Here is a 14,998-nt window from a genome sequence, read left to right on the forward strand (position 1 = left end):
AATGAGAATACATTTCTGTATAAGATGCTTAATTAAGATACCTTTTAAAAATATATAAAACTAAATGCTGATACTATATTTTTGAATTGCAAACATTTAACAATATTTCTTTTAAATATGTATGTCAAAATATTCAGAGCAGTTACCACCAGAAAGAAAGATTACAAGGGCAAGACATTCAGCATTCCATGAATTCTCTTTTATAAAGACTTTAATCCTATTCCTGGAGTTCCTGGAGAAGGAATGCTCATGGTCTAATCACCTCTTAGTACTATATATATTGACCCTAAGTCTCAACATAGGATTCCTCCCATCTCCCCAAGATTCATGTCATTTCACATGCAGAATTCATTCATATATGATCTTTGTTTTTGTTTTCTCTGTTCTCAAAGTTTCCTGAACTGAAAATTCAAAAAAATTGTAATTATAAAATTATTTACATCATGATTTGGACAAATTAAAGAGGGTTAGATAACCTTTGAAGTTGCTTCCAGTTCTAAGTTTTGAACTCTGAAGCTTCAGTTCCATAAACACAAAATTATCAAATAGCAGAAAACTACAAGGAAACTGCCCAAGAGATCATTTGAGGAGAAGAAATAACCATATAAATATTCACATGAAAACATAGATTACAGCCATCCACAGATATTCAGAGATACCCTGCTGAGTGTCTGAGTAGGGCCTGAGATGGCCTTCTCTATCTTGGTAAGGATTCACACACTGCAGCCCAGGAGGGCATCACATAGAAAGGGCACACTGATCAACCCATCTTTACCCAGGAATGTCAGGAGGGTAACCAGGGTCCAAGTCTGGCTTGTGCATGAATCAAAGGCAAATTGGTCTAACCTCTTAAGCCAAAAGTACGGATTTAAGCAAAGGAGCACTATTAGCAACTGACAAAGGTAGACATTCCATCAACGGATGGAGAGCCTATAAGACCATAAAAAGTCCTTGGGAAACCATTGCTGTATTCTGATGACACAGACACACCATATCTCTCTAGGGGCACCAGGGTTGGTCCTCACATGCAGAAGAGAATGAGCAGAGGGATGGCAGTAGTCCACTGAAACCCAACATAGCCCTTTGGCTGAGAATGGAAAAAACTAGACAGGGTGAAGAAGTCTATAAAACTACTAAAGAAAACAGGCCAAGAAGACCAATGTGAAGATACTAAAACCAGTATTTCCATATCATGTAAGTGCACAGGTTTCCCCTAAACTACAAAACAGCTTCATTTCTTTCTGTTCTGGCTTAAATTCCTGGCTCACTATTCACTACTTATATAATCTTGGGGCAAGTTCCTCAACCTTTTCTTCTTCAGATTACATATATAATGTCTTCTACAGGGTAAATTCTCAATAAATATTAGCAGCCTTCCCCAGCTCTCATTTCCCCTTTCCTTTTTTATTTATACATTTATGCAAATGCCAGATATATTTTCAGTGCCGCTTCCAAGTCCACTAAAATAAATTGTGCTATAGGAAGTAATTTATTTACAAATTACAAAGTAGATTCATGAATCTGAATGCTAAGGGGAAAATGAATTCCCTTCCCAAGAATAAAAATAACTCAGGTCTCTCATTTATTAGCAAATAACCTGCTAATAGACAATATTGGGGTTTTACTTAAACATGCCAAGAATTGTTAAAAATGCATTCCTATTCTAAAACCCTCTCAAAGACCATTTAGCAATTTTTTGTAAGAAAAATAAACATAAATGTTGATTTAAAAAAATAGACTACAGAATGGAAATTTTGTTCAGATCTACAATTACAATTCTATATGGTACATGTCTGAGGTTGGGGTTCCTAGGAAGCAGACCATGAGATGTGATTCATGTGAAACTTAAGAAAGTAGGAAAGGAGATGTGATAGAATCTCCTTGGAGAATGGAGTTTTAGCTCAATCCTGCATCAGATTTCTGGAAATAGTGCAGGTCCACTGTCCTATAAGGGGCAAGAATTTGAGTATGTTTTGCCTTGCACCTGTCAGTAGTTAGCTAAGGACTGACTCTCAAGGACAAAATTCCCTGGCATTCACTATTTCCTTTGCACTAAGGCCAAGTCATACCCAACAGCCTAAGGACAGCCCTTCCAGAAAAAGCAGTGAGTAGGCAGCACACAGGCAAATGTGGTGGGCAAACCACTTACACTACATAATGCAAATATTTCATTGATCTCTACCCTTAACACATGTCCCGGGTGGAGGGGTCTGTCTCCAGGACCTTTCCTGGTAACTCATTTTAAAAGAAACATAACGTATACATTGACATTTCTAAATAGTACAGATCTTGTTTCCATAGATGAACACAAATTAATCAATATAGTCACATAGACAAATTCAGTTGTAAAATGGTAACTAGTCTTAACTCTGGGTGTTAGAAGAGATTCTATATACTTCTCTGTCACTGTCATATTCACAGATATTTAAAAGCAATGCCATTCCAGTGTTGTTTTGGAACTTGTCATGCTATATTCAATAACATCAATTTCTTGAGAAGATGTGTTAAGCTTTTATGATGTCAGCCCTCTCTGATAAATATTTATTGGACATACAACGCAGCATAACACTGAAAGAGGAGGATTTCCACAAAATAGTGGTCCTCATGCATGTGAAGTTGAACATACGTATCCTACCCTATCACCTGACTTTGGTTCTACTAATCAACTTAAAAATTGAGCTGCTGCAGTGAAGAAAAGATAATCATATTAGGTTTTACTCAAAATCATCTGCTGCCAGCTGTAGTGTAGAACCAGTAAATTCCTGGGACAAAACAGTCAAGGGAAATTTAGGCTTCTTCCTGGTATAATTCTTTAATTCTCCCAGGAATTTGTAACCTTGGTGCCTTTCAACTACTATAGCACAAAAGTGAAGTGGAAATTCCCATTCAAAGATGCTTCCCTGTAAGTCATAGCATTATCCCTCTTCCACTTTTACTATGTCCATTAGCAACAATGCATTAAGGATCAAGTATCTGAATTGTGTACCCTACTGTGTGCACCCTACAATTCTGAGAACTCTTAAACACAATCTATGATTGGGACTCTCTGTCATTCCTTGATGGTTAACTCTTACTTCTCTTCAAGAATTGTTTGGGTCTTTTTCATGAGTCTCCCACTGGGTTTCAGGTATACTTAACCACAGGGGGTATTTAGAATTGAGGTTTTACCATCCCTCCTCTGTCCTCACAGGCCTCCCATAGCTCACATTGTTTTCCCATCTCAGTGCCCATGTCAGGTCCCCATCTCAGTACCCCATCTGTGATTTGGGAGTCACCTATCCAGTGTCTTTTGTCTTTTCTCAAAACAATAACATTGTAGAACTCTAACTGTTGACAATTCAACTACAATTTCATCACTCTGGACCTAATCCAAATGGGGATTCTTAGTTCATCAAAGATCCAAATAGAGCATATCCTTTAGATTATGGAAGAAGGACAAGATAAAAAAATAAATGTTCCAATGAGCCAGAAAATAAAGAGAAGAAAGTTAAAAGAAGAAGAGGAGGAGGAGGAGGAGGAGGAGGAGGAGGAGGAGAAAAGATACCATGGAAAAATGCACAGGGAAAACTATTTGAGAGGACATAAAACCATAAAACAAGCAGGTAACTGAAAATAGAGTAAAATAATAATAAGGAAAGTAGTGAAATAGAAGATTTACCTAAAAACTGAAAGAAAACATTGGCTAGAAGTCAGATAAATCCCTGTTGGTTGAAGAGCAAGACTGGAGGATGAAGGCTGCCTTTGGCTCTAAACTCCACTAGCATTTCATATCACCTTCACTTACTTAGGTGGTGGTATTACTCTGACTTTTCATTTTTTCCATCTATAAAAAATGTTTAAGAATTCCCAGGACTTAATACTTTGTCACTCTATTGTGAGAATTTTAAGTGTGGCAAGTGCTTTGAACTTGTTGAAGAACATATAATTTCAAAACAGCAAAATCATAATTGCCTGCTAGCAAACAACCCATACACCATGCTTTAAAAATTAGTGTTCTTGTGGAGCTGAGTGTCTACTGGGCTCCTTGTTGAAATGATTTCCTTCCTTTTCCATTAATGTCCTGAAATTGGATTATATCATGTTAACTAAATATTTTACCTAATTATATTACAGAAACTAAATTAATTTTTTTTAAATCAAAGTAACACTGGAAAGACAAAATGAATGCCCAAGGTAGATTTTACTCCTCAGCCTTTATCAAATAATAACCCTATTCAACAAATATCTGTTGATGCTTACTGTGTTCCAAAGCCCTGAGGGTTAAAAAAATTAAAAAAATAAAAACAGACTATACCGCATATAGTGTTGTGGTTATGCATTCTATGAAAATATATCAGCACTTGGGGGAAGATTGCCAGAAATGCCCTTCATAGCAGCCAGGCGACTGCAGTGTTTGCCCTCCACTGACAACTTCCAGAACCGCCACTTCAGCACCTACTACCTTAGGCACTCAACACCCAGAAAGAAGGACCCCTGATTCTGCAAAGCACCTAGGGCATAATCCATTCCAAGAACTGGACTCTTTAATATAACTCTAGGAATAAGTCTCAGATGATCTCAAAAACTACCCCAAACCTTCCTCAAATGAGTTGTTCAGAAGACTGATTCAATGAGTTGATATTTCTATCCAAGTAATAGGAACATACAGTTGAAGAATCAGAAACACTTTATAAAAGACACATGATGAAAAACACCACTCACTTCTTTCACTCCTCCCAAATGTCCTTGGGACCCAGTGGCTTCAGGTGTTTTTTCTGGCATTTGCCTCCATATTTCTAAATAATAAGTTCATTCTGTCATTTACTAACTTAAAATTTTTCATATTATCTAGTGACTTCTAAATATGGTAAATGATGATTTTAGCCTAAATTCCTATTACCTTTCCACAAACCTCCACACATAATAATGTGACAATTTATGTTTAAATCCAAAGTATATATTTATATTATTAGAATTATGTAAATATATCTTACTTCAGGCTTAAGCATCACTATTGTTTCATTTTCTTGTTATATAATTTTTATATAATAATCACAATTCTATAGTCATAATATATATCAACATGTATAATACATAATGCTAATTATATGCCCACAATAAAATCAATAAATCATTTTTTTCATCCTTTTATATCAATATGGGGAAGAGGGGGTTGGAGAGAGACAGTGTGTATGCATATTTCTACTTCAGGATCAGTGCTGCAAAGCTAACAGTAACAGAAATAATTCTAATACATTCCTAAATCTAGGGAAAATTATATAACTGTAATATATGTTAAAATTTTCTTCATTTCACTTTTTTAAAATTTATTTTTATTGTAAACAAATGGGATACATGTTGTTTCGGTTTGTACATGGAGTAACAGCATACCATTTGCATATTCATACAGTTACATAGAGTAATGATGTTTGATTCATTCCATTATTTTTTCCTTCCCCCCCACCCCTCCCACCTCTCTTTTCCCTCTATACAGTCCCTCCTTCCTCCATTCTTGCCCCCCTCCCGCCCCCCATTACATGTCATCATCCGCTTATCAGTGAGATCATTCGTCTTTTGGATTTTTGAGATTGGCTTATCTCACTTAACATGATATTCTCCAATTTCATCCATTTTCCTGCAAATGCCATAATTTTATTATTCTTTATGGCTAAGTAATATTCCATTGTATATATATATATATATATATATATATATATATATATATATATACACCACAGTTTCTTTATCCATTCATCAATTGCAGGTCATATAGGTTGGTTCCATAGTCTGGCTATTGTGAATTGAGCAGCTATGAACAATGATGTGGCTGTATCTCTGTAGTATGCTGATTTTAAATCCTTTGGGTATAGGCCGAGGAGTGGGATTGCTGGGTCAAATGGTAGGTCCATTCCAAGTTTTCTAAGGAATCTCCACATTGCTTTCCAGAGTGGCTGTACTAATTTGCAGTCCCACCAGCAATGTATGAGTGTACCTTTCTCCCTACATCCTCTCCAATACCTATTGTTGCTTGTATTCTTGATAATCACCATTCTAATTGGGGTGAGATGGAATCTTAGTGTAGTTTTGATTTGCATTTCTCTTATTACTGAAGATGGTGAACATTTCTTCATACATTTGTTGATTGCTTGTACATCTTCTTCTGTGAAGTGTCTGTTCATATCCTTAGCCCATTTGTTGATTGGGTTATTTGTATTCTTGGTGTAGAGTTTTTTGAGTTCTTTATATATTCCTGAAATTAGTGCTCTATCTGAAGTATGAGTGGTAAAGATTTTCTCCCACTCTGTAGGTTCTCTCTTCACTTTGCTGATAGTTGCCTTTGCTGAGAGAAAACTTTTTAGTTTGAATCTATCCCAGTTATTGATTCTTGCTTTTATTTCTTGTGCTATGGGAGTCCTGTTAAGGAAGTCTGATCCTAAGCCAAAAAGGTGAAGATTTAGACCTACTTTTTCTTCTATAAGATGCAGGGTCTCTGGTCCGATTTCAAGGTCCTTGATCCACTGTGAGTTGAGTTTTGTGCAGGGTGAGAGATAGGGGTATAGTTTCATTCTGTTGCATATGAATTTTCAGTTTTCCCAGCACCATTTGTTGAAGAGGCTAGCTTTTCTCCATTGCATGTTTTTGGCACCTTTGTCTAGTATGAGAAAATTGTATTTATTTGGGTTTGTGTCCATGTCCTCTATTCTGTACCATTGATCTACCTGTCTATTTTGGTGCCAATACCATGCCGTTTTTGTTACTATTGCTTTGTAGTATAGTTGAAGTTCTGGTATTGCGATATCCCCTGTTTCTTTCTTCCTGCTAAGGATTGCTTTAGCTATTCTGGGTTTCTTATTCTTCCAGATAAATTTCATGATTGCTTGCTCTATTTCTGTAAGATAGGTCATTGGGATTTTAATTGGAATTGCATTGAATCTGTATAGCACTTTTGGTAGTATGGTCATTTTGACAATATTAATTCTGCCTATCCAAGAACATGGGAGATCTTTTCATCTTCTAAGGTCTTCCTTAATTTCTTTCTTCAATGTTTTGTAGTTTTCATTGTAGAGATCTTTTACCTCTTTGGTTAGATTGATGCCCAAGTATTTTATTTTTTTTGAGGTTATTGCAAATGGAGTTGTTTTCCTCATTTCCCTTTCAGCTGTTTCGTCGCTTGCGTATAAAAATGCTTTAGATTTATGCATGTTGATTTTATAGGCTGCTATTTTGCTGAATTCATTGATGACGTCTAGAAGTTTTCTGGAGGAGGTTTTTGGATCCTCTAAATATAGGATCATGTCATCCGCAAACAGTGACAGCTTAAGTTCCTCTTTTACTATTCGTATCCCTTTAATTTCTTTAGTCTGCCTAATTGCTCTGGCTAGAGTTTCGAGGACAATGTTGAATAGAAGTGGTGAAAGAGAACATCCCTGTCTTGTTCCCGTTTTTAAAGGGAATGGTTTCAGTTTTTCTCCATTAAGAATGATGTTGGCCATGGGCTTAGCATCAATACCCTTTACAATGTTCAGGTATGTTCCTACTATCCCTATTTTTTCTAGTGTTTTGAGCATGAAGGGGTGTTGTATTTTGTCAAATGCTTTTTCTGTGTCAATTGAAATAACCATATGATTCTCATCCTTAAGTCTATTGACATGATGGATTACGTTTATTGATTTACAGATGTTGAATCATCCTTGCATTCCAGGAATGAACCCCACTTGATCGTGGTGCACAATTTTCATCATATGTTTTTGAATACAGTTTGCCAATATTTTGTTAAGGATCTTTGCATCTATATTCATCAAGGATATTGGTCTAAAATTTTCTTTCCTTGATGTGTCTTTTCCTGGTTTGTGTATGAGGGTGATATTAGCTTCATAGAATGAGTTCGGTAGGGTACCCTCCTTTTCTATTTCCTGGAATACTTTGAGAAGTATTGGAATGAGTTCTTCTTTGAAGGTCTTGTAGAACTCAGCTGAGAATCCGTCTGGTCCCGGGCTTTTCTTAGATGGTAGGTTTTTAATGGCTTCTTCTATTTCATTGCTTGACATTGATCTGTTTAAATTGTATATGTCCTCCTGGTTCAGTTTGGGAGGAGCATATGTCTGTAGAAATTTGTCAATGTCTTCGGTAGTTTCTGTTTTGTTGGAATACAGATTTTCAAAGTAGCTTCTCATTATGTTCTGTATCTCAGTGTTGTCTGTTGAGATATTTTCTTTTGCATCACGTATTTTAGTAATTTGAGTCTTCTCTCTCCTTCTCTTTGTTAGTGTGGCTAAGGGTTTGTCTATTTTGTTTACTTTCTCAAAGAACCAACTTTTTGTTTTGTCAATTTTTTGAATAGTTTCTTTTGTTTCGATTTCATTGATTTCACCTCTGATTTTAATTATTTCCTGTCTTCTACTACTTTTGCTGTTATTCTGTTCTTTTTTTTTCTAGGGCTTTGAGCTGTAATGTTAGGTCATTTAGTTGTTGACTTTTCATTCTTTTCTAGAATGCGCTCCATGCAATGAATTTTCCTCTTAGTACTGCTTTCATAGTGTCCCAGAGATTTTGATATGTTGTATCATCATTCTCATTAGCCTCTAAGAATTTTTTAATCTCCTCCCTGATGTTTTTTGTTATCCATGTTTCATTCAATAGCATATTATTTAGTCTCCAAGTGTTGGAGTAATTTCCCTTTTTTATTGTCATTGATTTCTACTCTCAGTCCATTATGATCTGATAGAACACAAGGCAGTATCTCTATTTTTTTTGCATTTCCTAAGGGCTGCTTTGTGGCATAACACATGGTTTATTTTGGAGAAGGTTCCATGTGCTGCTGAGAAGAAAGTGTATCTGCTCGTTGATGGATGGAATATTCTATATATATCTATTAAGTCTAGGTTATTGATTGTGTTATTGAGTTCTATGATTTCTTTGGTTGGATTTTGTTTTGAAGATCTATCTAGTGGTGACAAAGTGCATTAAAGTCACCCAGAATTATTGTGTTGTGGTCTATGTGATTCTTGAAATTGAGAAGGATTTGTTTGATGTACAGGGATGCACCATTGTTTGGGGCATAAATATTTACTATCGTTATGTCTTCCTGATTTACGTTTCCCTTAAGCAGTATGAAATGTCCTTCTTTATCCCTTCTGACTAACTTTGACTTGAAGTTCACTTTATCTGATATAAGGATGGAAACCCCCGCTTTTTTACTGAGTCCATGTGCGTGGTAGGTTTTCTCCCATTCTTTCACCTTTAGTCTGTGGATGTCTTTTTCTATGAGATGAGTATCTTGCAGGCAGCATATTGTTGGGTCTTTCTTTTTAATCCATTCTGCCAGTCTATGTCTTTTGATTGATGAGTTTAGGCCATTAACGTTCAGGGTTATTATTGAGAAATGATTTGTATTCCCAGTCATTTGGCTTATTTTTGGTTTTTAAGTTGGCTTGGTTTCTCCTTCAAGTGGTTTTTCTCTAAGGTAGTTCCTCCCTTTGCTGACCTACATTGTTGTTTTTCATTTTCTCCTCATGGAATATTTTGTTGAGAACATTCTGTAGTGCAGGCTTTCTATTTGTAAATTCTTTTAACTTTTGTTTATCATGGAAGGATTTTATTTCATCTTCAAATCTGAAGGTTAGTTTTGCTGGGTATAGGATTCTTGGTTGGCAACCATGTTCTTTCAGAGCTTGAAATATGTTGGTCCAGGCCCTTCTAGCTTTTAGAGGCTGGGTTGAGAAGTCGGCTGCTATCCGTATTGGTCTCCCCCTATATACAATCTGATGCTTTTCTTTCGCGGCCTTCAAAATCCTATCTTTATTTTGAATGTTAGGCATTTTCATTATAATGTGCCTTGGTGTGGATCTGTTGTGATTCTGTGCATTTGGTGTTCTGTAAGCTTCTTGTATTTGATTTTCCATTTCATTCTTTAGATTTGGGAAATTTCCTGATATTATTTCATTGAATGGTTGTTCATTCCTTTGGTTTGTATCTCTGTGCCTTCCTCAATCCCAATAATTCTTAAATTTGGTCTTTTCATGATGTCCCATAGTTCTTGGAGATTCTGTTCATGATTTCTTACCATCTTCTCTGTTTGGGCAACTTTATTTTCAAGCTTAAATATTTTGTCTTCAATGTCTGAGGTTCTGTCTTCCAAGTGGTCTAGTCTGTTGGTGATGCTTTCCATTGAGTTTTTTATTTGGTTTATTGTCTCCTTCATTTCAAGGATTTCCATTTGTTTTTTGTTGTTTTTTTTTTTTCTTTTTTCTTTTTTGAGAATCTCTATCTCTTTGTTGAAATGATCTTTTGCTTCCTGCAGGTGCTCTTTCAGCTTATTGGTATTATCATTCATTGCCTGCATTTGCTCTCTTATCTCATCCTTTGCTTCGCGAATCATCTTAATCATGTATAATCTGAAGTCCTTTTCTGACATTTCTTCTAACATACTGTCATTGGATTCTATTAATATAGAATCTAGATTTGTTTGGATCATTTTCTTCCCTTGTTTTTTCATGTTGTTCATGTATCTTCCCCTCTAGCAGTGCAGATCTGGGGTATTGCAGATTTCCCTCTGTAGGCTTATAGTGACCCTATAGGTTTCCAAAACCCTTTCTTTAAGGGGAGATCAATATTAGCAGTGCCCAATTCAGACACTATGCAATCCTAGACCAAATAGCTCCTATGGGGACAATAACAAAATTGTCATAATAAACAAAATGAGTTCAAATATTATCTTCGGTAAAACAAACACGTTTGCAATAAGGTCTGCAGTTTCTAATGGAGGACGAAGAGGATGCAGAGGGATGTAGAATGTGGTTGTTAATGGGATAAGAAAAGAATATACAGAAGTTCTAGAAAATAGAAAGGGTGAGTGTGTAATCAAAAGAAATCGGATGTTCACATGCAAAAAGGGGAGAAAGAGACTCTGAGGGAACAGGTAAACAAAAGGAAAAGAAAGCAAGAAAAGTAAAGAAATAAAAACTTAAATTTTTTTATAGGAGAAAAAAGAAAAATCTACTGTATAACAGTTATATACTAATGAAACCTCCCAGTGTTCAGTAGCCTGATGCATGAGAGGTACCTGACAATGAGCTTCAAGCCTCCAGCAGGCGTTGCAGGATGGGATTTGCCCCACTCAAATATCGGAGCTACGGCTTCCAGGATTATCCAAGATGGCCCCTCTGGCTTCGAAATGTGGTGGCAAATGGGGAGCTGCAGCTCAGGGGTGGACGTGGTCAGCTGGAGGTTCTGGAGACGGGATGCAGTTGGTCCAGTGGGGGTCCTGGAAGTCCGGTGTGTTTGGTGTGGTTGTGGGATCCTGGAGGCCGGGTGCAATCAGTCAGTCTGGGGTCCCAGTGATAGGGCACAGTCAGTTGGTCTGGGGGTCCTGGTGGCAGGGAGCAGTCAGTCGATGTGAGGGCTCCAGAAGCAGGGAGTGATCGGTCAGGCTGAGGGATTCTGGAGATGGGGCTCAGTCAGTTCAGCCAGGGGTCCTACAGGGCCTGACTTTTTTCTCAAAATGGCGGCAGCCACGTGTAATCAAACTTGCAGGTACTGTAACAGTGAACTTCCAGGCAGCAGCAGGCAGCTGGTGCTCCACTGGCAGTTGGCGATCAGTTTGCTGACTATTGTCGGACGATCGGGAGGTGAACCTTGAGCGTTGGGTAATGGATAGGAGTAAGGCAGGCGATGGACAGGCGAGAGGCAGGCAAATGGCGGATGATGGCGTCTGACAGTGAGCAATCTACTCTCAAAAAAGGCGTCGCTATGCTGGCAGACTGCAGGTCATCACAGCAGACAAATGGGTAAACACCAGGGGATCGATAAGCAGCAAAAACTGCCTCACCGAGAAACAGATACCCTCTGCTTGAAACCGGCATTACAGAGCGACAAGGAACGCAGCCTTCCTCTAGTCCGCCATCTTGGATCTCTCCTCATTTCACTTTTTATAGTGTTTATATTTCATGACTATTAAGTCATACTGTAATATGGTTTGATTTCTTTTTTTATATAAAATTTCTCATAGTTAAGACTTGCTTCTACTTTTGTTATATGCTTATTTTATGTTTGTTTGTTTGTTTTGTCTTGTTAACTAGTATTTCTTGATCTACCCTACATACCAAGCTCTATTCTAAGCACTTGAGATTCAGTTGTGAACAATAAACAAAAAGATATGGCACTGGTTGATAGCTCTGATCCCACTAGCTCTGACATTCCAGTAGGAGACAATAAATATAATAAATAATTAAATTTAGAAGGTGGTAAGTAGTATAAAAATTTATTTTCTCAGTTTTCTGTGTATTATGCTTAATTTCCCCCACATGCTCCATCATATCTGTCAAAGGTCTACTAGTACTATTTTTTAAATGCCAAGCATATCAGATAATTTGGTTTTAAAAGAGATCCATCCCATCTTCAGAAAACTGTACTTTCATTGAGATATTCCCGAATGTTGGTATATAAATTTTTACCCAAAAAATTTCCCATCTCTTCCCTAACCATAGATAACTTGAGAATCTGTGTGTTCTAAGAAGAGAAACTGGGAGCTCTGTTCTTGGTATGTAGTATTTTCTACTGTATTTAATTATGTACTTCATCCCAACCCTGCCTGGGCAAGTCCTCTCAACTAAGCACCAGCCCAGAGGCAATACTCTGTGAGGATGGGTGCCATCCTTTCAGATCAGGAATACATAATGAATCAGAGACCTTTATTCCCCAATAAGAATACACAAATCCAGGAACCAAGGCATAGTAATAGAAACAGCTCTCCTTAATATCATTGCAAAGTTCCACTGAAACATTTTGTCTTTCCTGTTCCCATAGCTCTGGGCTTTTCAGTGTTGAAAGTCCTGTTTCACAAATGAGGGGCACACTCTCACCAGGGAACATAACAAAGGTCTTATTGACCTATGAACTCCAACTACAATGTGGGCAATTTGAACTCCAGTGTCCAGCAAATAACAAACACCCTGACTGTCACATGGAGGAGAAGACAAGAAAAATGTGGAATGCAGATGACCCAGTTGAGCATCTCTTGGTAATCCCTTGCCCAATTTTGACTATAAGTGGACAATTACAATAATCCCCACCAGAGGAGTGTTAATTATCACGGGGAAATGATGGTGCCAGATGCAGACCCAAAACCAACTGTAGCAATGAAAGTGATAGTTCATCTCACTAACTACCCACTTATGAGCTTTCCCTAATGAACAGAGGATACTGGAACCTTAAAGGAACTCTTCTTGAAAATGTGGATCCTATAAGGTTCAAGGTATAATGTGGCCATCATGGAAATATCCAGCTCAAATCTCTTTGAGAAATAATTTGTTCAGTTGCAAGGTATATATTTAGGTGACAACCTCTGGTGGTTAGTTCCTTCAAGATCTGCCCCAGCTTTTGTGTGAAGGCCATACTTTTCCCAGGCATCTCTTAGCCAATGGCAAGCCATTTCTGCCTAATGTGGGATTCTGAAGGGGAACCACTGCCGAAAGTTATCCTATTGATTTTGTCAGCTCTGCCTTGTGGACTGAGCCTTACCCTCCCCACTCCTCCTGCTTCCCTTATTTTTCATAGATGTTAGGTAGCAATACAATCTGAAAGCTTTCCCTGCCTAATTCCACTTCTTCTTGCTCATCTTTCAAAGGTGTTGTGCTCTTCCAGTAACCTCTTGCACTCCTGTACCATCTCAGAACATCTCCCAGAGAACTCAGTGGACACTTTCAGTCCAGCACCTTCTGAATGACGGGGACAGAGTATGATCAATGCATCCTATAGTCACATGCTATCTGTTACAATTTTTTTTTTCTTTAATAGGTGAATGTTATGCAGGATCCCACATTGGTGAGTCAAACATTTTTAAAGTCCTTGGTTCTGACTGAGGCCCTGCAGATAGAAGGGACAAACCCATAACCAGACTATGTCCAGTCAAGATGAACTGTTGTCCTTTCCATAGTAGAAGGGGTTCAAAACAGTCAAATTGCCACAAAGTGCCTCACTCACCTTGAAGGATATTGCCATCTCAAGAACTCAGCGTCAGATTCTGTTGACAAGTTAATCATAAAGCAGCAGCAGCTGGATCAGCCTTAGTAGGAGAGACCTATGCCAATGGGTCCATAATAGCCCTCACCATAGTTACTCTATTCATTAGCCCATTTCACAAGAATTGAGGTAGCTAACAACAGAGGTTGGCTGACATCAGTTGTTGGAGTTACTCTGTCCACTTGCTGTTCAATGTCTATTCCCTAGTATATATTTTCTGTTGTATATCAGTCTGTGATACAAAAATATTTACACTTCATGTCTACTCCCATATGTCTATCTGCCTACCCCTACACAAAACTCCTTATCTGCTACATTTCAACACTACTTATTCTGAGTCCCAACCTATCATCTAAGTCATTTGCCAGCTGAGCCATTTACCACTACTCATAAATCACATATTCCTTACCTTAGGCCCAATTCTCCTTCTACACAGTAAGTGACCACATGGACTACTCAAATCTCTGCCCACAGGTAGTATTTCTTCTTGCCCTTGTCTTTTGAAACCATCTGTGAACGAGAATGAGGTACAACACCGATTAATTTTCACTGGTATCAATAACCAGGCTACCCATCCATAAATCAAGTTTAGGTTTTCCCACATTTACTAGCTGATTGTAGGGAACCTTCTGCAGAGTAAAGGTATGGGTTGAGGGAGGGGCTTCATTGCAACTCCTCCAGAGTAGGTCATAGCAGTTCTACTATCTCTACTGAATTTAATGGGGGCCATAATTTTTTTCCAAGCTTCCAAGATCCATTCCCAGTAAACTATAAGAACTATTATTCCAGGGTCTCTGTCAGGATGTTAAATCCTGGATCAAGAAGAATATCTCACTTTTAAAAAAGTACCTTTTATTCAACTTTAAATTCCATCCCCTTTAATCCAGCACTCAGGATTCAGTCCCAAGCACACTCTCCTAGTTTTTGACTGTCCTGCAGTTCCTTTTGCAAATGATTCCTCCCCTCCATCAATAAATTTAGCCTTTCTCCAGTTGAGTCA

Source organism: Sciurus carolinensis, chromosome 6, assembly GCF_902686445.1.
Source record: "Sciurus carolinensis chromosome 6, mSciCar1.2, whole genome shotgun sequence".
NCBI lineage: Eukaryota > Metazoa > Chordata > Mammalia > Rodentia > Sciuridae > Sciurus > Sciurus carolinensis.